Here is a 24,162-nt window from a genome sequence, read left to right on the forward strand (position 1 = left end):
TCTGGGCCTAAATTCATCTTTTTTTGCTCACTATGCCATTCCAGTTTGGACTCAGCTATAGGCAAATCAGTTTTGACCCTGCGCCCAATGGGAAAAGTCCAGCCCGAACTGCCAGGCCAGGTCCTCCCTGGACAAGAAACAAGAATCCTAGGACCGGTTTCTGGTTTTCAGCCCTCATCAGCCAGAGTAGCTTGACTCCAGTGGCATAGAGAGCAAAGGAATGATGGATTTAACCCAGATCTCTTGACAAGGGATAAATGTTTTGATTTGTCCGCATTCCGTCCATCAATTGTGTCTGTTGCTTTCCCGCCCTAAGTGTGCCAGGTATGCCCAAACGTGGGTCCTGGGCTCTTTTAACCACTGGAGTCAATATCCTGGCTGAAGAGGGGTTAAACCCTGAAACCGGTCCTAGGATGCTTGTTTCCCGTCAAGGGAGGACCTGGCTTGGCAGTTTGGGCTGGACTGTTCCCATGAGGCACAGGGTCAAGACTGATTTGCATATGGCTAGGTCTAAACTGGGGTGGCATGGTGAGCAAAGGAATGATGGATTTAACCCAGATCTCTTGACTGGGGGTGAATGTTTTGATTTGTTCTACATTTCGTCCATCGATTGTGTCTTTTGCTTTCTCGCCCTAAGTGCGCCAGGTATGCCCCGATGTGGGTCCTGGGTGCACTGTGCCACTGGAATCAAGCTATCCTGGCTGAAGAGGGGTGAAACCCAGAAACCGGTACTAGGATGCTTGTTTCTGGTCCACGGAAGACCTGGCTTGGCAGTTTGGGCTGGACTGTTCCCATGAGGCACAGGGTCAAGACTGATTTGCATATGACCAGGTCTAAACTGGGATGGCATGGTGAGCAGAAGAATGATGGATTTAACCCAGATCCCTTGACTGGGGGTGAATGTTATGAATTGTTTTGCATTCCGTCCATCAATTGTGTCTTTTGTTGGCTCCCTGTAGCTGGCACGTGCTCCATTGCAGTCGCCCTGAACCTCTGACTTTGACCCGGTCCAGCGCATCCGGATATCCACAGTTGGCGCTTTGTGTTTTTTGGTGCTATTTTAATGGAAATCTTTAAACCTGCATGTTACTGGTTCTACTGATTGATTGTTGCTGTTTTGTTATTGTTAATTTATTAAAAATTACTCTATTTTTCTAATCTGGTTTGATATCCTTTTGTGGTGTGTTTTAACTGTGTTACTGTTGGAAATGTTAAACAAACACGTTACACATTGCCTTTAAGTTAAGATTGATTGCTCTATGCCAAGCTACCCGTGGTTTGAGCACAGATTAATTTAGGGTTTGCTCATGACTTTATTCTGACAAAGATTGTGGTTCCTTCTTGAGTAAGGTTAACCAGTAACTCGATTTCTCACACACATTACATCCATATGTTAATGGATTCCTGAACAACATGTTTTTGTGAGGAAAAAATATACAATTAATACAACTAGTATTGCTATGTCATCTGGCTCTCCAAACCATTTCCCAAAATAAGAATGCATTTACAAATACTTGAAATCAAAAGTAAATCTTGATGTTAATATTTGAATAACTGTCATGTACTCTCTAGAAAGCTAGCCTGGTTCACATGTAAGCCTATTTGTGGAAGGGTGCGTCTAAGGAATTATCTTTCAAATTTACCTGCCTCTTTCTTGACTTTGTGATGATTATTTTCACCAGAATCACTAATCCTTTCTTGCCCTGCTAGTACTTTACAGCAGATCTATGTTGCCACAATATATCCATTTGGAATGTGAGGGAGATTTTAACTTTCTATTAAACTTTTATTTGCCGAAAGGAAAATATATCAACAACACTTGAGAACATCTCCATGTGAGTTTATTGTAGTAAAAAGCGCAATAGGTTATCCAAATCAGAAATGTACTTTTCATTGTTCCAATACTGTAAAACATTTAAATAATTGGAATGTTGGTGAAGTAGGATGATCAGCAGGGGAATAATGCAGCTAGGGATAGGAGAACCACACCCAGTTGGGAGAAGTAGTCATTGTGCCCACAATTGTGCTAGCATCCCATCCGCAATGGGGCATATCACTAAGCAATCTGTATAGTATTACAGGCGTGTAGTGAATGTATTCTTTGATCAATGATTAATGTATTCTTTGATCAATGATTAATTGGTCATTAAATAATTAAAAGAAGCTCTATAACAAGGTTATCAGCAGAGGAAATGGTAAGCTTTGAAGAATATAACCATTATCCTTTATCGCTGCAATGCAAATCTGCTCTGAGGATCCACAACCTTCAATTACCAGAAAAAAACAATGTTTTCTCAGAACGTCTCAGTGAGCAAATATAATATATGGATACATTTGAAGTAGCATGTAAGATAAAGACTATGCACCTGAATCATGTTATCACAATATGCAGGTCTGTGTAATGTATGACTGAATGGGTACTCACAGAAATGTACATTTAACCCATGGCAAAGCATACACAGATTGGTTAACTTTAAAGCACTACCCACACAAGTTACACTTGTTTCATTCGAGGACAAATTCCCTTCTTGTGGCCCAAGATGTGAAGAAATGACTATCAGAACTTTTACTAATAATCACTAAGTTCGACATGAAGCAGCATAGGCTTCGGGCTTCCAAGTCCAAAATAACTTCCAGACAGAAAATACATATTCTAATTGTAATGTTTGTTTCTTCAATAATGTGCTGGAAGCTGATTATGGGTTTAACAGGTATTTATTCACGAAGTTACAACAGTTATAAGGAGCGCCGGCCAGTGCTGCCGGTATTAGCCTTCCTAAGCGCACTAATGGGGATGCGCGCGCAGCGCGCCAACATGGCCGCCGCACGTCACGTCTACGTGACGTGCGTAAACTAGAATGCGCACTCTACATATCTCCCCTTTTTATCAAACTTTACTGAGTCACTTACAGTTCATTGTCCAATTCGAAATCTCGATATCTGGAGGGTCTTACCACCTGCCTTCCACTCCTTGTGACCCTGACGGGGTTCTCCATAGTCTCTTGGCTCTGCATCTCAAGGCCTACTGCTCCTTCACTCACGGCACCATCTTCATTCATGCTTCTCTCCAACCTGTCCCTTTCTATTCCTTGACTTCCGTTCTCTTCTTCCTCTTCACTCTCTGTTCCAGCTCTTACTCCGCCTTGCTGCTCACAGGCATCTTGCCTCCTCTCCACGTCCGAACCTTCCTTGTCTTCCCAGTCGGTTCCCTGTTGCTCCCAGCCCAAAACCTTGTTGCACCTGGCCATGCGGTCCTGGGACCACACATTCCCATCGCTCAGCAGGGCCGCTCGATCATACACTTCCACAACTTGCATCGGCTTGCTGTACTTGCTGTCTCCTTTCTTCTGTAGAGTGGCCAACTTTACTCTTACCCACTCTCCTTTCTCCAGGCCTGTACCTTTGACATTCCTTCGTTTGTTGTAGTGGTTGCTGTATATTGTCTGTGCTCTTTCCAGGTTGGCCCGCACCACTGCAGGGGACCATTCACTGGTGATGAGCTTTTCCTTCCAAATCCTGTTGTCATGCGTGAATGGTTCACGTCCTCTCAATATTTGGAATGGGCTATACCCCGTGCCAGTGGGGGTTATTCTGTAGGCCCATACCATGTTCTCTAGCGCCTTCTCCCAGTTCTGTTCACTTGATATGGCTGCTTGTATGGCTCCCATCACTACTCTGTTAAATCTCTCCACTAAGCCGTTACCGGCCGGATGGTAGATTGCCGTGTGTTTGACAGTGATGCCATTTCTTTGCATGAACTTGTTCCACTTTTCTGACGTGAACTGGGGCCCATTGTCACTCAAGATCGATTTTGGTATTCCTTCCCTAGTGAAAGTCTCTGACAGAAACTTAATGATGTTCTCCGTGTCCATGGACTCATCTACTCTCAACTCCGGCCACTTTGAATATCGATCCATGAGTACACACACATATTTCTGCGTGCCTTGGTCATCTAGGACCGGTCCCAAAATGTCTACAGATAGTTCTTCCCACGGATTTGAAGGAGGGTCGAACTTCCCTATCGCTGGCCTCAAAGGTTTTAAGGTCTTGTCCGCCCGTTGACATTGTGGATATTCCCTGACATGCCTTTCAGCCCTTATGTCCATGCCTGGCCACCAGTAATTTTGTTTTGTTCTTGCCTTGAGTTTCCCTATGCCCAGGTGTCCCTCATGTAGCAAGTCCAACAGTTTTGAGGTGAGGTTCCTTGGGGGGATCACCTTATCTCCCCTGTACAGGAATATCCCTTTGTCTCCTACCGACAGTTCTTCCCGCACTTCAAAGTACGGCTTGAGGCTCGCCCTCACGTTTCTTTTGTCCGGCCATCCTTGTACGATATGCCCTTTCGCTTCCTTCATGTCGATGTCCTCTTCGTATGACTCTGTCCATTCTTGTTGACTGATTAGTTTCTCTTGGTCTTCTATCAGAGCTACCAACTCCCCGCTGCCAGCAGGGTCGTCCTCTCCTGGCTCCATGGCGGCTGCCCTACTCAGGTAATCCGCTACTCGGTTCCGGTTCCCGGGAATGTACTCCACCACGTCGTACCTGAACTCGAGTAACTTTAGAGACATTTTGGATATCCTGGGAGTGGCGCTGGCGTGTCCGCTCGGTGTTAGCACCTTCACCAAAGGCTTGTGATATGTTTTGAGTAGAAAGCGTGTTCCCCACAGAAATTGCCGGAATCTCGCCATGGCCCATACGACCGCCAGCATCTCCTTCTCAATCACGCTGTATTTGCTCTCCGTATCTGTCAATGCTCTGGACGCGAAACTGATGGTCTCCATTTCCCCTCTTCCTCTGTCTTGCATAAGTACAGCGCCCAGGCCCTTGTCGCTGGCATCAGTCGTCAGTACGGTGGTGCCTTGTGGGTCGTAACCTTTGAGGGGAACAGCTCCTGTGACATCCTTTTTGATAGTTTCGAACTCTGCTTGGGCTTCTGGTGTCCACTGGAACACAGTGCTTTCCCTGGTCAGCAGCCTCAAGTTGTGGGTCTTGGAGGCGAAGTGTACCACAAACTTGCTGTAGTACTCCGCCATCCCCACGAACGACCGGACCTCTTCCTTGTTCCTGGGCGGCGGTGCTTCAGCGATGGCTTTAACGTTTTCCAACTTGGGGGTAACGCCCTGTTGTCCGATCTCGTGTCCTAGGTACGTTACTGACTGCAGGCCCAACCGACACTTCGTCCACTCTGCTGTGAGACCTTTGTTCTCTATTGTTTTTAACACATTTCCCAGCTTCTGATCGTGATCCTGCTTGTCTCGCCCCATCACCAGGATGTCATCCTGGAAATACTGGACGTCCTTGCAGTCTCTAAATAGTTGGTGCATCATTTTCTGGAAGACTGCAGCCGCCGAGGCCAGCCCAAATGGCATACGACAGAACTGGTAACACCCAAACGGAGTGATGAAGGATGTGAGACGTTTGCTGTCCGGGTGAAGTGCTATTTGGTGATAGGCCGAGGTCAAGTCGATAGTGGAGTACCACTTTACCCCTCTGGTCTTGGCCAACATTTCTTCGATTCTGGGGAGGGGAAATTTCTCCACAACAATATTCTTATTCAGTTCTCTCAGGTCCACACAGAGCCGGACCTTCCCATTGGGCTTCATTACAACCACCAAGGGCGCCAACCATTCTGCACAGGTTATCGGCTCTATTATTCCCTTCTTTTCCAACTCCTGGAGTTCTCTCTGGACTGCTTCTCTTACCGCAATCGGTACATTCCTCACTTTGTGAGCTACCGGGATGGCCCCTTCCTTGAGCACGATCTTGTGTTGGAAGTTTTCCATTCGTCCCACCGTGCCTCCAAACACTTTCGGGTAGTTCTCCTTCCATTTGTTCAGGTCTGGCCATTCCTCTTGCTCTGTGAGTAATATTTGCTCCTTTCCTCCTGGATCCAGCTTTATTCCTAGGTCGCCCTGGTCTAGCCATCCCAGGACGGAGGGTCCTTTTTCTGCGATGTACAGCTTGCACCATGCTGATCGGCCCCTAAATTCGAACAATAGGCGGCGGAACCCCACCATTGGAATGCGGTCGCCATTGTAAGTGACTGGCCGAATGTCTAGTTTTTCCAACTCCGGGCCCAACTTGGGTCTGAACGTTTCTTCCCACACTGCCCTTTGGATGATGGTAAATGGGGATCCAGTGTCTGCCACCACGGTGATGGTGATTCCGCCCATAGACATGTCCAGGATGGGTTTTGTGGATTTCCTCCCTTCTACGCTCATTACCTGGTCGTATATGCACAAGACGGTGACCACCTCTTCCTCTGCAACCTCCTCCAGATCTTCTTCGCCTTGATCGACACATTTCACCGTTTCCTTGGGATGTTTCTTCCTACACACTTTCTCATAGTGGCCTAAGATACCACAGTGTAGGCACTTGGCTCGGAACGCGGGACATCTTCTATCTCGTGCGTCGTGGGACCAACTGCCACACCTGTAGCATGATTTCTTGCCGTCGTTGCCTGTTTGCTTCCCTTGCCATCTGTTGGTTCCTTTGGTTGCTGGGTCTTTGCCTCTCTGGTCTTTACGGAGGCCTCCCTCTTGTATTCTGTTCACCATCATTGGGGTGGCTACGTCTTTCTTGGTTGCGACAGCACACCTCCTTGCGAGTTCTGCCCTCTTTACGATGACCATTACATCTTTGAGCGTGGTGTCGCCGCTTGCCCACAACTTGTCTTGGACATTCGTACTCGTGGTGTGCATCACGATCTGATCCTTTATGAACTCGTCTTCCCACAGTGCGTATTTACATGGGGCAGCCAGCTTCCTCAAGGCCGCTACGTATTCTTCTATGGTTTCTCCAGCCCTTTGCTTCCTCTGCTGGAAATTAAACCTGTCCACTGACACACAGATGGTGGGGCGATAACGTTCATCCAGATCTTCCACCGCATGGGCATACACATCCTTATCAGTGTCTTCTCTCTTCTTGGGCACCAGACTCTTGTAAATCCTAAGACCCTCCGGTCCCAGGTTCAGTAACAGGATACGTTTCTTCCTTTGGGGTGTGAATGTTTCTTCATTTTCGTCCTCCAGGACCCCTATGAAATTATCAATATATTCTTTCCAATCCTCCCATTTCATCAGGGGGTTCCCAGGTTTCAGTAAAAATTGCACCGGTGCAATTGCATAGCCTGCTGGTGTGCTCATTCTCACTTCCCTGGTCGTTGTCGTTTTGACGTCTTTGCTGGTGGGACTCCCTGGGGTGCTGTCCTTCGCTTCTGTAATGGCGTCTTCTTGGGGACTCTTAGTGTTGGTCCCCGCCTCCTCCTCTTTGGTAGCCAGCGCTGTACTGCCCTTCCGCGGTGTCGTGGGAAGGTCTGCGCAGTGGCTTGACTTTCGCGGGGCGCTGTGCTGCCTCTCCGGCCCCTTCGCCGCCCCTCTGATGGCTGTGGCTCTGCCACGCTCCTCAACCCTGTCGTTCCTTGGTGGGCTCAGCCGTGCCCCCTTATGCCCTCTGCATCTGGCCGTGTGTATCAACTCTGTGCTGTGCCCAGATGATCTGAGGGTCGCCTACCCTGTTGCTGCCCACGTGGGGGGGGTTCGATTTTTTCTTCTTCCGTTTTCCTGCTGGGTTTAAGCAGCTGGAGCCTCCCGACCTCGTCGCCACTGTAATGTTTGTTTCTTCAATAATGTGCTGGAAGCTGATTATGGGTTTAACAGGTATTTATTCACGAAGTTACAACAGTTATAAGGAGCGCCGGCCAGTGCTGCCGGTATTAGCCTTCCTAAGCGCGCTAATGGGGATGCGCGCGCAGCGCGCCAACATGGCCGCCGCACGTCACGTCTACGTGACGTGCGTAAACTAGAATGCGCACTCTACACTAATATGATTGGTATTCCATTAATGAATTATCTGTCAATGAAGTCTTTCTTCACTTTTAATGAACTATCAGAGCTGAACAACCAGCGAAGCAGGCACATTATATTTATCTTAGGCTGCCATTCTAAAACGAAAGCTGCAACTAGATTCCCAGGACAATTTTCACTTAGGCATTGCAAAACTATAATAATAATATACTAGGAATTATTTGTGAGTTCACCCAAGTATTAAATGCTTTAAGAGGAATTCCTGCAAATCCTATTCTAGAGATAAAGGTAAAACTTCTTTATCAGCATTGTGTTGGTAAGAGTCCAAACTAATGAAGATCAGTATTCTGAGATGAGGGGGACGCTTGTTTTTCTCATCTCTGTGAGCTTCTGGGTAACAGAATGTGTGTCGCGTTGCCAAGAAGCTGAAATGCTAGCCGTCTTGCTGGAAATACGAGTGCTACTTTAAGATAGCGAGCCAGACTTGGAAGGCTTACGATCTTTCTACTGTAAGTGAAAAAAACACTGTCAGGGGAAGAAACACAGGGCCATTGTTAGACTTGTTTACAAACACGAAAGCGGCCATTTTGTGGTCCATAATAAAAGAGTGGGCAGCCTCTCCTCATTTTGTACTATTGTTCCACGCACATCAACCACAATGCTCTTCTTATGCAGTGGATTAGACCTAGACGGTAACTCTAGCACATGTCATCTTAAAACCATAAATCTAACATTAATGAGCAAAGAATGCTACATTGCAGATGATGCCTTCTTTGTTCCAAAATGAAATAAAATCTGTTCCTTTGGCTTTTGTACCTCTGACTCCAAGCCATAATTTAATTAAAGCTGCATATCACACTGAATGCAACACAATTTCTCATTGTAGAGAGGCAGTTCAGGAATTTCCCTACACTCCAATGCCCGAATAATAGAGCTGAAGTCCGCCGTAATATTTTTTCTTTTCACACATCTCCCCCCTTGTGTTTCTAAAAGCCTACCTCTTGTTTCTCATTAAAAAGGTGAATTTGTGTGAGGCACTTATGCTGCAAAGCCGATATCTGAACAGAAGCACCCTTGTCTTAATGGATCGCTCACTTGACAGCTTTGCGATTTTCCTCTCTCTTCCTTAACAGCAGTTATTTATGAAAAAGGCTGGCATGAAATATGAGCGCGCACAGCTTAAGTCTTAAAGTGTAACCAAGCTAAAATAAAAAAACAGATTTTTCCTGACAACAGACAGTGCACGAAAGCTTTAGCCTTTCAGATTTGGAATATGAATGTTGCATATTCGAGATGATGAAAAATATGCATCATCTGCTTCGAAATCCTGTTTTGCATTACAGCAGGGTCCCATAAAAATATACTCCCATTGTATTTTTATTCAGTGAACTCCTGAGATATGTTGAACGTGGAAATATTAAAATAAAACACCATAGGTTTTGAAATCAGAAGGGGAGACAACGTTATTTACAATAGTACTCTGAAAATAGAGATATTAACCTGTGCTAGGCGATTTTTGTCCCCAGTAAATATATAATCTATCTTTTTTCATGGCAGATTGATATAGATATGAATCAACAGTTTTGATTTCGTTATATTATTGTGATCACTAATTCCATCTCCATAAGCTTAGCTTTCAAGACTTTGAAATGTTTGCTTATGTTTTTTTATTTTTTATATGTTCACATCGTAGTTTTACCATGCACTATCACGCGCCCAATATTTTGTTGAGGATGTGTGTTATGTCTGATAATTTAGGATAAAATGTAGTTAACTTTCAAAATAAACTATGGAAATAAAATATATCAAAGTCACTTATTTGTATCTAGCCCCCTGAAAACTAATGTGCCACTGGAAGGGGGCTGTCTTTGATGATTTACAATTCATCTGGTCCTGTAGGGAATCCAATTCGTAATCCCTAGCTTTCACAGAGTACTTGAAAAAAACTCACTTTCAAATCTAGTGTCAGGGAATTTTCTTCAGAATAGTACATTTGCCAAGTGATGCTCTCTCTAAGCAATTATTGATTTTTACAAAGCTTTTGTGAACAGACTTCAGGCCTTTTCTCTGGAATCAAATACGAAAGGCCTTATTGTGAGTTTAGCGATCTTCCTGTAGGACTGCCGCTGCGGGGGTCCCACAAGTCTGTGGTAAACACACCAGTGGGATTTCGATAGGAATCCCCGGCTGGCAGTCGGTGGTGGTGTTACAGTGGCGGGAATGTTTGTCTCATAAGAGAGCTTAAAAAGCATACCACCACCATGACAGCGCCTCCAGCACGTCAGTGAGCGGAGTGGCATGCACCATGTCGTGCATGCCACACAGTGCACGCACAACTGTGCACTTCTGAGGGGGCTTATCATGGGCAACCCTGCACGCACCTCCATGGATAATTTTGCCCAGGGGCCATGTTGGGGGCCCCTTTAAATGCATTTCCACCAAGCATTTCATAATGGGGGCCCGCCATGAAATGCTTGGTGGAAAGGCAGGTTGTAATCTGCTCGGCAGTGTCTGCATCAGCACCCCTGCTATTCCCACCTGCTTTCCCCATGCCATAGGATCCTGGAGGTGATGGTGGTCTTGTGGCGGTCTCACCACCACCATCATGATCAGGCGGGTGGCTCGAGGCAATGGTGGTGGTCGAACCACCATCCGTGGGTATGGCGGCTTAAGGCATACGTTTTGGTCCACGTGCAGTCCCTTTTACCTTCTTTCTAAATTGTACTTTAAATTGTGTGCCATGATGACAACTTCCAGAAATGACCAATATTGCCCCAAGATCTATTTCTTTTCTAGCATCCATCAACAGTGTGCTCTTGCACCTTAATAATTCCATATTTTCTTGAGTGCTCTTGATGTTACATGGGGTGAGATTAATCTGACTGTCCTCTAGAACATAGTCAGTAAACAGCACTTTATTATGCAAGATTATCTTTGACTGTACAGCTGTAGGGCTGTAGTGGACTTGAAACAAATTCATGGTAAAAGTCACCGTGGGACATTTTGGAGAGCATCATTCAAGTGTCTTCGGTGCTAGAAAGACAATGCTTGAGTATGCAACTACATATAGTTATTTGGGAAATCATTTTGGCTGTGAATTATCTCAGAATTCAATGATGGAAATTTACCATACTTAACCACAGATTTTATCAAATGCCTTGCTGAGATTTCAAAAGTGCAATGGTCTTGAACATCTCACACTGAGTTCTACAATGCCATGCCAAGGCCAGTCTTACCATATAGGGTTTTCTTCTTACTCACTGTTATCAAAGGTTCCATTAATTGTTTGAAGGTTTGATGTGAAAACATGTTTCATGACTTTGTCAATCCATTCCAATTGAGTCTATTTGCTTGGTCTGGGTTTAATCTCAATGTTTTCCTTTTCTTGAAAGGCAATATTAAATTGTTTTTATATGATCGATAATGCTTGTCCTAAACTAAAACTGATTAAGGAAGACCTGTTCCTTTCCATTGGGAGGGAAGTATTTGTGCATCATTGTTAGAGAGATTTTCCTGCTGGGCCTCATAAAAGAAACAACTATTAGTAATTTAAAAAAATCTGGATATATCTAAAAAAGGCAAAAAGTAACTTCTTCAGCAAATAGATTTGGTTATTCGCATCTTCGAAAGATCTCATATGCCATCTATTGCTATATCATTAAAAACAAAAACTCACTTGAGATCGAAGAGCTCTTCAAAAACCATGAAAGTATGTGCTTATTCTTTATGCATTATGCTGGGTCATGCTCATAAACAAGATAAGAGCATTAAATGGAAAATGCATTATCCATCCCTTTGGACTGCCATATGTGTGCTCCTCCATGCAAGTCTTTTGTCCATAGTCTTTTCACTCTTTAGTTTTAAGTAATTCAAGATTCATAAGTTTAATTCTAATTTTAGACACTAGCAATGGCAAATGCCTTTATCTTCTTAGGGTCTTTTCTGAATTTAGGAAGTCAAAACTTACAACATTAATTTATTTGTTAAATAATTTTTATTTGCCATATAAATTGATCCTTTAGAGTAATCATGTTTGAGCATCTTTGAAAGAATACATTTTAGGCTGTCCAGTAAATAACTTTATAGTTATATTGATTAATTTGGTAATAATTATTTTAGAACTTGTTTGCCTATATTTTGGATTTGTTATTTATTCATATTGTTTATATGGTTTTTAATAAATGAGATCAATAAATACCTTTTTATTATACACAAATGGCCTTGAGGCATTTTTATTTGAGAAGGCACTTGACTTTCCCAGAATAGGAGGTAACCCGGTTCCATTGTTGTAGGCAACAGTGTTTTAATGGCTTTGACAGCTAATAGTCTACAAAAACATTGATTGCTTTTACAGATATTATGTCAGAATTGGAACTAAAAGTTAATTTTACTAAATCATACATCATGGTGTATGGCCACAAACCAACCAATACAAGAACATTTATCATACAGGAGAAGACTATTGATAAGGTGACTAATATGACATATTTGGGGAATGTTTTTAATAATAAATTGAATTGGGATCCTCTTGTTATAACAAGGGCACAGCCCACTAACCGGATAATGGAGGGGCTTTTCCGCTTTGCCTGTAAAGTAGGCCACAAGCCGGTAACAGAGATGACTACTTTATACAAAGTAAAATACTTAACTGTCGCATCCTATGGGGCAGGAGTGAGGGGACATCATAAATGCAGTCAGTTACAAATCTTAGAAAATAAATTCATTAAAAGGTTATTGATGACCCCAAATATTGCCCATACAGTTTTTTGTCACTCTGAGGTAGGGCTGGATTATATTAGGACTAAGCATGGGCGGATCTAGCGGATCTCGCGTACGCGAACTTGCGGATTTACGGATTCGCAATCCGCGAAGATCCGCGAACTCTAGCGGATTTGCGGATTTTCCCGTTTCTTTGTGTTGGCGCGCGTTCGCGCCGATATTGGGACAAGTTCGCAATTGCGAACTTACTTTTCGGCTCGCAACGGCCGCGACTATGTTGTTTCTACGTCTGGTTTATCATCACAGGTTCACAGCACCCTCTGTTTCACCACTGCCACCCTCTGGGACACCCATGCCACCCTCTGGTACATCCTCACTGCCACCCATTAGGTTTATTTATCACTGTAGATTATGGTGGTTGAAAAAAGCAAGCACACCTGCCCTTCTTCAACTGCCATCAATTAATTTGTGTTTCATTAATGTGTCAGTAATTTTGAAAGTTCCAGTCTGGCTGGCACCTGCTTCCTTCCTTATCTGTAATTTGCTTTTTGTTGCAGTGAAAATTTTTTTTCACAGGACCTTTATGGTCTACTTGTAGCTATTCTATGAGCCTGCTGTTTGGGTCATAGCAGGGTCATAGAATAGTTGCAAACTCTGGAGGGGCCCATCAGGAAGCACTACCTTGAATGTTACTAATGTTAAGTTTGAACTTTTGCACCTGCTCATTGCTTTCAGTTTAGCTAAAATCGTTTTTTTCTGCAATTTCGCGCGTTTTTTGGGGCGCGAATCCGTGCGAGATCGATTTCGGAAGCCGCGAATACGTGCGAATACAAACTTGTTTTTTTTGCGACGTGTATGTTCGCGTGATCTTGCGCGTGTTCGCGAGGCGCTTCTAGCTATACGTTTGCCAAGTTACCCTATCGGTCGTACACGGGCGCGGCCATCTTGTTGGCGTGACGTAATTCCGTTTCCGGCCGCTATGTGTAATCTCGCAAAGTGTGCTGCTCGCTAGTACAATTTCGCGCGTACTCGCAAGGAAAATCTCGCGCGAACTTACCCACGCGGTCGTGAACGGGCGCGGCCATCTTGTTTCTCATTCATTGCTATGGTTCTGGGCATGCTTTCTCTATCCTCTCTCAATCTCTGCCATCCTTTGCTTGTTTGAAGTTTTTTTGATCTAATTTTACATATTATCTATCCCTCTATTTTTCTAGCTCTATATTTTTGTGTTTTCTGCAGCTTTTAGTTACTTTTAAACTACTTTTTTAAACTCTTTTCTTTTCTTCTTCACTATTCTATTTCTTGTTTATCATTTAACTCTATTTCTGCCCAGACCATGGTAAAGGGAGCCGGGAAGCACCCTGAGAAGGGGAAGGGTCCCGCACCCCGTGCCCGGCTCCCGTGCGGGCGTTTAAGGGGGGAGCAAGTGGTCCCGAGGGAGATCTTCAGCGCGGAGGAAGTGGCGGCACTGATCTTCCACGTCCAGCGCCGCCTCCCCAAGACGATCCTGGGAGGCGGCAAGATCGCGACTGGCTATGGCATCCGGGAGCGTTGCAAGCGGTGGGAGAAGGTGTGCCGGGCCATGTACAAGATCTCTGGGGTCCGGCGCACATATAACCAGGCCACCCACCGCTGGACCGATGTCATGGACCGGGAGCGGGACTTGCTGGACGCGCTCGGCGTAGAGGTCCCCGGGCTTGGTGAGTAGTAGTAGTAGTACATTTACTACTCTGTTTTATCCTGCTCTGTTATTTGCAAATCTTTGTTCTTTACCAAGAGCAATAATGCTGCCGATTACATTGAGGTAAATTATATTTCAAAATCTTCTATGCATTTCAGGTGCACTGCTCTCCTTCTCAGTAGCCTTGCTTGCTACTATGCTTCTTTGTTTTGTATGTTGTGTTCAGAAGCATTTCATTGGCCTGAGAAATTATGTATGAGTGTAGTGTAAAGATAAGAACTGCGTAATGCTAGACACTAAGGGTCATATTTTCAATTACTGGCGCATCCCTGCAAAGTAGCAGGGATGCGGCAGTAATTGTGTGCCATGCCACCACCACCCATTGGCCCAAAACGTCACAGAAGCCTTACGCATCTGTGCCGTAAAGGCAGCGCATTGCTGGAGTTGCGTGCCAACGATGGCGCAGCTCCAGCAATGCTCTGGGGTACCCTATCTCCCCAATGCTGCATCAAGCCGTACGTCGGCTTCAAGCGCGCAGGGTTTGAGTCATGCATCATTGTCCTAAAAGTGACTGATTGACATCTTGTCGATTTCCCTCAGCCACTTTTAGGATTCGTTCCTGCGCAGGTACGCCCTCCCTTGCGCCGGAACGCCCCCTGATGGCGCAGGGCTTTACAACGTGATGCATCGCCCATATGCCCATATGTGTTTTTTTTTAATATATACGCCGCACCAACACCATGGCGAGTCTTTTGTTCTGCCGCTGCGTCACAAAAGGCACGCAACAATGGAGGAAAATGAGCCGCAAGGGACTTCTAAATCAGCCCCAACAGACTGAAGTCCAGTCCTTCCTTTAGACACATGGCTATAAGAAGAAATAGTGGCGGTGGTGGGTGGATTGATAGTTTGAGTATTCACTGATCTGCAAGCAGGATGGACTTTGTCTGTCACTTCGTGTGCTGCGGACTGCTGCCTGCAGTGCCAGGCCTAGGCAAACCTCTTTAGTAGTCTGTTTATTGAGTTACATAGGAACTTTCTAAGTCAACGTTCCGCAAATTCCTGCTTTGACCACCTCGCAGCGGCCTACTGGAATTCTCTTCCCCTCCCTCTAAAACTGAGCGACAACATCCTCAGCTTCAGACACTCCTTGAAGACCTGGCTCTTTTCTCAGGCACATTACTGAGCTGCTTCATTTCCACTAATTGACTGTCGCGCATTGCTCCTTTCTATAGCGCCATGAAGCCTCCGGGCGCACGAGCGCTCAATAAATGCTGATTAACATTAACATTAACATTAACATTAGCAAATCAGGCAATACGAATAACGTAGTATACCACATGAGATAGATCCCGTGGAATAGTTGTCTATCTATTTGCTATTTCTCCAAAATATTTAGTTATTGTTCTTTTGAAATGTTTGATTTGGTTGAAAAATCTCATCCATGTTTTCTGGTCTTTCTTTCTTTCATGTTGTACATCAGCTCCCCCCAAGGGCAAGAGGAGGACACAGGAGGAGGGTGCTGAGGATGCAGGCCAGGATCGGGCAGGCGAGGGCTCCTTTGCTGGCCCCAGTAAGTTTACATTTTAATAAAGAGTACCTATTTTTTCCTAGCGTTCCTCATTCGATTTTTTCTAAATCGTCTTTGATCTTCTTGTAGACTGGATATAAATTCTTATCCTGCCTCGAATATGACTCCCTGTGGTATTACTAGACTATTCTTATTAGTCTGTCTGTGTAGCTAACTAAGATTGGACATTTGGCAATTCCATTGGACTCCCATTCTATTCAGCAATAGCTCTATGCACTGTCTCCTTACTGACTAGATAGTGTGGCAGAGTCATTCAGCTCCCGAAGTCACCGATTATAGATCCCCAATGATCTCTAGATTATCGTACGCAGGACAAGAGAGTAGTACGGAGTCACAGCACAGTCAAGAAGTGACAGAGGCACTCATGCTTGCAAAAATTCCAAAACCTATAGCTCATCCACTCTAGTCTGGAGGAACAAAAACCACAGAGTCTATTTAAGTTTAAAAGCTTTATTAAAAGTAAACACATTTATTAAAATCTACTTTGTCATAAAACTATTTAACTGAAAACGGAAAAGTGGTTAGTGCTGACGATTAATTGGACACATTTCTTGTGGTCGAGCCGAGCTCTCACCTGGTTTGAACTTGATCCTGGTCGTGTTCTTAGGAGTCAAGCTTCTGTCTGTTAGGAGAAAAAGTGGTGCGTGTTAAAAATCAAAAGCAAGCATTCATCAGTTGTGCATAAAAGTGCAGCAAGACAACAGCCTTCCCTGGAAAATGGGACATTTTTACTATGGAGTAGACAGTCACAAATTATTACATTGTATTCTGTTTTTTTAACATTTCTCCTAGACCAAATATTATATAGTAGTGAGTGGTGTATTCTAACATTCTTAAATGTACTTTGTAGGTGTAACATCTGGTGACGGGGCCAGCGCGGAGGTGGCTGTGTTGGGCGAGGACTCGGAGGCCTCTGGGGAGGAGGCGGTGCAAGAGCCGGCGGACGGTCCTGTGGGGGATCAAACGGTGGTGGCGGAAACAGGTAAGCTATATATTCCTTACTTATTGAGATTGAAGACTGCATAGTGTGCTTTCTGCACGGGTGTATTACAATTACAAATCAACCAGGTAGTAGCCTCCTCGAAATGTACTTCGACTTAGCTGTGAAGGTTTTGGTGAGAAGAATCCCAATAAGTTCTTAGACGAACGTGATGGATGGGATGAACGAAAAGGGAAAGAAGGGTGTAAGTAAGTGGGACGCGAACTTGTATGATGGCTGGCAAAGAAGAACGATATGTGTTTGCTTGGCCCCCGAGGTGGCTGGGAAGGAAAGAATATGGTATGGTGCATGGCTGGGTCAATGATGAAGCAAGGATGGGTGGAAGGACAGCAGCCTGGGTGGGTGAAACAGAAACTGTATGTGTGCGTATACTTTGACTGAATGGATGCCTGGAGCATGGTATTCTCTGACTCTTAGATAGCACATGTGTATCTAGAGAGAGTAGATGGTCGCCAGGTGAAGTAAGTGTTACCTTGAAGAGCATGTACCACCGCACCCGCACGTCCGTTCCAGTGCAGGGAAGGCAAGGAAAAGAAATTGTAAATGTGTCCAATACTACCATGAATAGTAGCAGTACTTTGTACTGCATTTGCAATCACAGCATATATCTGGTTATTACGGTGGACACTCCGTACCTCTCTTAATAACTTTAGTTTACTTGTAGTACGTCATTCATGTGTGGGTGTATCACTGTTCACTCAATATTAAGCAAAGCACCTAAAGTCATGTTAGAGCAAGGATGCAGAAGTGGGAGGTTACATAGATACTGTCCTCGATAGTTATGTACTGTGCTTTCAATTTGCTACTTGTACTCTGTGACCCAACTTTCGGCTCAATCACTTTGTGTTATTAATAAGGAGCATTGGTTACAGACTATGTCTTTCTTTCTTCATATAGTTGCTCCTTCCAAATCAACAACAAGGAGGGAGCAGGCTAGATTGGCCCGGCAACGGAGGCTGGAGGCCACTGTCGCCGAATATCGGCGGCTGGTGGCCCTGGAGGAGGAGGAGGACACGCAGTCGAGCGGGGCAACAACGACATCCTCGACTGTGACCACTGCATCCTCCTCCGTGACTAAGCCAGCGCGACCGAGCCGGGCTAAGAAAGACGACCGCCACCGCCAAGCAACCGAAATACCAGCTGCCCCCCACAGGAGCTGCAAGGAACGCCAACGCCGCCTACGAGTCCGCATGTCCAACCTGGAGCAGGAGGTCCTGAAGTATAAGAACTTGGTTAAGGGCCTCCGCTCCGAGCTTGCCACCCTCCGCAAGGAGTATGATGCCCATGCCGCATCATGCACCAGCACCAGCACCCTCCAGTAGTGGAGTGTCCCTTGCCCTTTTTTTATAGACTTTTGGGGGGTGGGATTTGGGAGTTGGGATCGTTTTGGGACGTTTCAAAGACAATCGTTGGGGTTAGGGTGGGTGAGGGAGATTATTTTGTGAGGGCTAAATAAATATATTTTTAAACTTTATCTGACCATACCTGTTTTTTACTGCTTTTCAGTCTGGTGGGTGGGGGGCGGGGGTGTAACAGTAACTTTGTTTTCCTGAACAGTCGTAGGACTTTAGTAGTACAACCGTCAATCTCTTGTCTACTCCGAAATAATACTCCATTATACTACCTCCCACCAAACGCTTATCTTACCTGTAATTTGTGTTAGAAATTAGGGCTAGGCCCAGGGCTGGCTCCAGGTGAAATGGGGATTAACGTTGTCAATCCTGGGCGGGTGACATTTCCTCATTGCGGTGGTACTAGTGGTGTGACACAGTGGCAGTTGCATGCCTATGGAAAAAAAGAAAACGAAACCTTGTTTGTCCTTACTGTAGCATTACAACGGTTACGGTACGATCGAGAAAATAGCAGGTGACAGTACACTAGAACAGTGCCATAATGTAGCCTAACAAATGGTAAAGTATTTGCTTGCAAGTATAACTAGTACTTGCGTTGAATTTATTTGACATTGGCTACTACTACTAGAAGATATAGTACTGAAGCTGAGTAAGTCTAGAAGATATCCTCGTATTCCTTCACCAGCCTGTTGCTATGACCTTATCCTCCCCAGCAAGTGTGTGGAATTATTGATGTCATTTTAGTCAGACATCAAGCAAAACAACACAGCCCGGGGGAAGAGGGTTAGGGTTTGTAAAATGGATGGGAATGGGGGTTTCTTTTTGGGTAGGTTTTGTTGAGAGAAGAAAAAAAAAGCAGAGCATGGCCAAACAATATTTGAAGATACAGACAATCTTTGGTTACAAAGTAAAGGTAAGCAGATGCAGTCACACTCATAGAATAAAAGACAACAATGGATACTGTATCTGTATTGCGTATGTTGTTGGAGTTGTCCTGTTGAATTTGGTAAGTAAGTTGCATGCAGCAAACAATTCCTCTTATTGGCGGCACTCCTCCATTCCAGCTGACGCTTCGTCCATCAATGTGGTGACCACTGACAGAAGACACCCTGTCCACTGCCTGCCTGGCGGATGTTGACTGAGACCCGGCCTGTAATTATTGAATGGAAAACAGGAAGTGCTATTACAATACCACTGATAAATAAATAAAAGGTATGTACGCTGTGTGGTTCAAAAAGTGACACTTTGATTTCCCTAATAGACAGTACAATATTTTTGAAATTGCGTGCTCTGTCTGAGTCACCTTTTTAAGGATAAATAAGTATGGCCAAAATATTATAGCGGATCTTTCCCCTCAAGGTAGGTGTACTGTAAACTGTGTTTTAGAACAAAATTTGACCTTCCCAGCAATGCTCCCACCAAGACCCTTACTAAAGCCAGTCGCAAAAATGTAGAAGAACCCCAATCAGATCTCCAAAAACGATGCCTAGCAGAAAAATGGTTACAAAACGTACTTTGAAAGTAACAGTAGGCCCAAATACAGACCGTGGATTGTATTCAAACCCCAGGCAAGACCCGCCAACCCACCCGCAAAAAAACACCCGACAACACCCCCAAACAGCGAAAAAGCTAAATCTCATACTTACAATGTCTCTCGGCCTTCGGTCCAAACGCGGCGCTGTGCAGCTAGGTCATCATCATCATCAATCATCATAACTCCTGTTTTCCACCACGGATTTCCTGAAAAGCAAATGCAATCAAGATTAGACTGTCGCAGCAGTGCTTCGACAGAGACCCCGGCCGCAACCCACCCACGAACAGCAGGAAGCCCCCCAAAACGCTACATTGAGCAACATGTCAGAAGAAATAGCAAAAAAAAGGCTGTTCCTTATGGATTTTGTCCAAAACACTTCTATCCGGTATTATACATTCCCAGGAATGCCCCAGGCAAGACCCGCCAACACACCCGCAAAAAAACACCCGACAACACCCCCAAACAGCGAAAAAGCTAAATCTCATACTTACAATGTCTCTCGGCCTTCGGTCCAAACGCGGCGCTGTGCAGCTAGGTCATCATCATCATCAATCATCATAACTCCTGTTTTCCACCACGGATTTCCTGAAAAGCAAATGCAATCAAGATTAGACTGTCGCAGCAGTGCTTCGACAAGACAGAGACCCCGGCCGCAACCCACCCACGAACAGCAGGAAGCCCCCCAAAACGCTACATTGAGCAAGATGTCAGAAGAAATAGCAAAAAAAAGGCTGTTCCTTATGGATTTTGTCCAAAACACTTCTATCCGGTATTAGACCTTCCCAGGAATGCCCCAGGCAAGACCCGCCAACCCACCCGCAAAAAAACACCCGACAACACCCCCAAACAGCGAAAAAGCTAAATCTCATACTTACAATATCTCTCGGCCTTCGGTCCAAATGCGGCGCTGTTCAGCTAGGTCATCATCATCAATCATCATAACTCCTGTTTTCCACCACGGATTTCCTGAAAAGCAAATGCAATCAAGATTAGAATGTCGCATCAGTGCTTCGACAGACACCAAAAATTACCCACAAACACCCGGAACCCCGCCAAAGAGCACCTCAAAGGCAAGCAAGTCAGCAAAAACGGCAAGAAATTTCCACCTCATATTTGGTCCAAAACACTTTTGTCCATTATTAGAGCTTCACAGCAATGGGCCCAAATCCGTCAACTCACCCGCAAAGAAGTACAACACCCCCACAAGTGCTGAGTCTTTCTTCATTGGGCGTAATCCAGCACTCTGCTTGGAGGGAAATCGCAGTCTGGAGGAGGAGGATAGAGGAGCATGTTCTTCAGAACTTGTGAACCTGAGGAATGTAGACTGCGGCACCTTCAAATCAATAAGCAAACAAGTGAAGACAGTTCTGATGATGGTCTTGTTTTTGGGATTAGGTGATTAAAGTTTGAATTAAATTAACTCTGCAAAACAAAGAAAGAGAGACACAAAGCACACAGGAATAAAAGTGAATAAGGACGAAAAAGAAAGTTCTTGATTGATTGTCTCATTTTCAGGGCTCGGTGTCAGGGAATAAGAACAAGATTTCGTCATCATACTCTGCGAATTCAGGCTGGATGAGGTCAGTGCCACCGAACAGAGAACAAATCCCCTCATCTACGTTGCCGTCCTCCTCGTCTTCATGCGGCGTGCTTTCTCGTACTTTGTAATCTGGTGGTATGAGGTGCTCATTCATCTTGATCATTGTCAGCCGCTCCACATTTTTGGGCGAGAGGCGGCTCCGTTTGGGAGTTACAATGCCACCAGCAGCACTGAAAACACGTTCAGAAGACACACTTGCGAGTGGGCAAGACAAATAGTTTATAGCCAGGTTGAAGAGCTGTGGCCACAATTGTTTTTTGCCATGCCAATACTGCAATGGCTCATCATTAAGAAAGACCACTGTTGAGTCATTCAGATAGTCCTGCACCATCGACTCAAGGTCAGCAACGGTTCCTCCACTTTGCTTACTTTTTGCTGTGGCTGTGACATTTTTTCGAGAACCATACCCAAGCAAACTTAGCCAATCCTCTACAACAGCCACTGTTTTTGTTGTGTGTGGTGCAGATGATCCAGTTGCCGGTGTCTTTAACGGCTGAGAGGTCACTTGTGCCCCAGCCACAGATGCAGAAGTGGATTCTTGTGACTGGGGATGGCCTGCTGATGCTGATGCTGATGTACTGGCTTCTCCTTCAATAACCTGCCGTTCTTTTTCAAACCTCTTGGCTGACCAGGCTAACCAATGTTTGTACTTTTGAACATCTGCATCAGCAAAAGGAAAGAATGCTTCGCCTGCCAGCGCCTTTTTGAAGCGTGGATCCAGAATAGTAGCACAAATGTAATGCTGATCTGACTTGATCTTTTGAAGACGTTCATCACCACGTAGGCGCTCTAATAATTTCTCAGACAAAATGAAATGGTCTTTTTTTTTTCATCTTTTTCAAACTCAGAAGACACCGCCATCAGTTGGTGCTCCAGCATGCACAACAATGGGATAGCTTTTCCCAAATTACAGTCCTCCTGGCTGACTGCACGCGTGAAGAACTCAAAAGGACGAAGCATGTCTGTCAGGCTTTTAACTATGTCCCATTGCGCCGCACTCATCCGCAGGTCCTCCTTCTGAGATGTACCCTCTGTGAAGAAATAGTGATCGAGTACCGTATACTGCTCATACAGACGCTCAAGCATGTAGAAGGTTGAGTTCCAACGTGTTGCCACCTCCTGGATGAGTGCTTTCACTGGCATTCCACATATAAATAGCAGTCTCCGCAGATGCTTCCGGGCCTTAAAAGAATGGCTGAAATGGTTGCACATTTTGCGGCAGGTGGCCATTACCTCGAACGCTGTACTGTCTTTATCACTCAAGAATTTTTGAACTACCAGGTTGATACAGTGCGCCAAACACGGCACTCTAACATGGTCACCCTTCTGCATGGCCTTAACTACATTGGCGCCATTATCCGTGGAAACATAACCAATCTTGAGTTTTAGGGGGGATAGCATTTTCAAGACCTTTTTGTTAAACTCTTCCAAAAGGTTTTCTGCTGTGTGGCTTTTCTCCAAGCCAAACATGGCTAGTGTTGCATGCTTCCGAGCAGCTTTGAAAACTTTGTCCGGGTCAACACCTGCGTTTAGCTTTGCTAAAACACCTGAAAAAGAGACCCAGTGTCCAGTGATGCACATGTAATCAGCGCCTGCGCCACTGGTCCACATGTCTGTTGTCAGATGTATTGTGTGAACAGCACTCTTCTGCAAAGCTGCCCCAATCGCCTGCAGCACATCTTCATGTAGTGCTGGAACCGCAACTCTGGCAAAATAGAACCGGCTCGGAACCTTCCATTTAGGGCAGAGCGTTGCCACTAATTCAAGAAAACCTACCGCTTCTACAAAAGAAAAAGGTAGAAGGTCCACAGCTAGCATTTTAGCCAGCTTAGTGTTATACAGACGCGTCAGTGGGTGGTTGCGTTCATATGGCATGTCTGAAGTAAGCATTGTTCTAATGTTGCCCTGGACCAAGCATTTACGGGCTGATAATGACTTCGTTGACCCAATTTTGCTCGCTGGTGAACTTTTGTGCGTTGGTGTCTCACTCGCTCCAACACTCTTAGTGTGCCTCACATTGGGTGTGCTGCTGACAGGGGTACTGGGTGTAAGGGAAGTGTTTGACACGTCTTCTTCCTGCTCGTCATCATCAGATGAAACATCAACGTTTCCTTGAATTTGGCCTTTCTTGATCGCATCTAGGTGTGCAAACCATTTGACAGTGTGCTGTCTCCTAAGATGACCTCTCTGGCCTCCGGTACCATAGTTGGTACCTGGCTTACCACGACTAACTGCTTGCTTACAAATGGTACAAATGGCAAACTTTGGATTTTTTGGACAAACAGTAAAGAAGTCCCAAACTGGGGACTTGAAGTGTCTGTGGGACATGGAGGAGGCGGCGATACTGGTGGTGGTGGTCATGAAGCTAATGCCAGATGAAGTGGAGGATGTGGATTGCCCAACTTTTGTACGTTTTGCACTTTCACCGCCACTAATTAAGGTCGAGGTTGACGGAGGTCTCTTCTTGCCAGAAAGAAATATGGAAGCGGGCCGAGTTGGTGTACTACTTAACTCCAATGATTGTGGTGTTTCCACTGCCTCCTCATCGACAACATCATCATCACGCTCAGCAGCTCTTCGGGCTAGGGTCAAAATGTCTGTTTGTTGCATGCCCGCTGGGGCTGCAGTGACCTTTATGATGACTGGGTCGTCGTTGGCAGAGTCTTCATCAGCAGCAGTATCCGCCACTTCTTGTTGAGACTCATCACACTCCATAACTCTGAGACTTTGGACGAGCTTCCTTTTACGCTTAACTACCTTTGTTTGTTCCCAAGTTTGATCCGTATCATCAGAAGGAGGTGTGCTTGAAGAGGATGTAGACACCACCCTTGATCTCTTCCTTGCTAGGGGTGTGGAAGACAATGAAGGATCATCAGGAGGAGT

The sequence above is a fragment of the Lissotriton helveticus genome, chromosome 10 (assembly GCF_964261635.1).
Source record: "Lissotriton helveticus chromosome 10, aLisHel1.1, whole genome shotgun sequence".
Classification (NCBI taxonomy): Eukaryota; Metazoa; Chordata; class Amphibia; order Caudata; family Salamandridae; genus Lissotriton; species Lissotriton helveticus.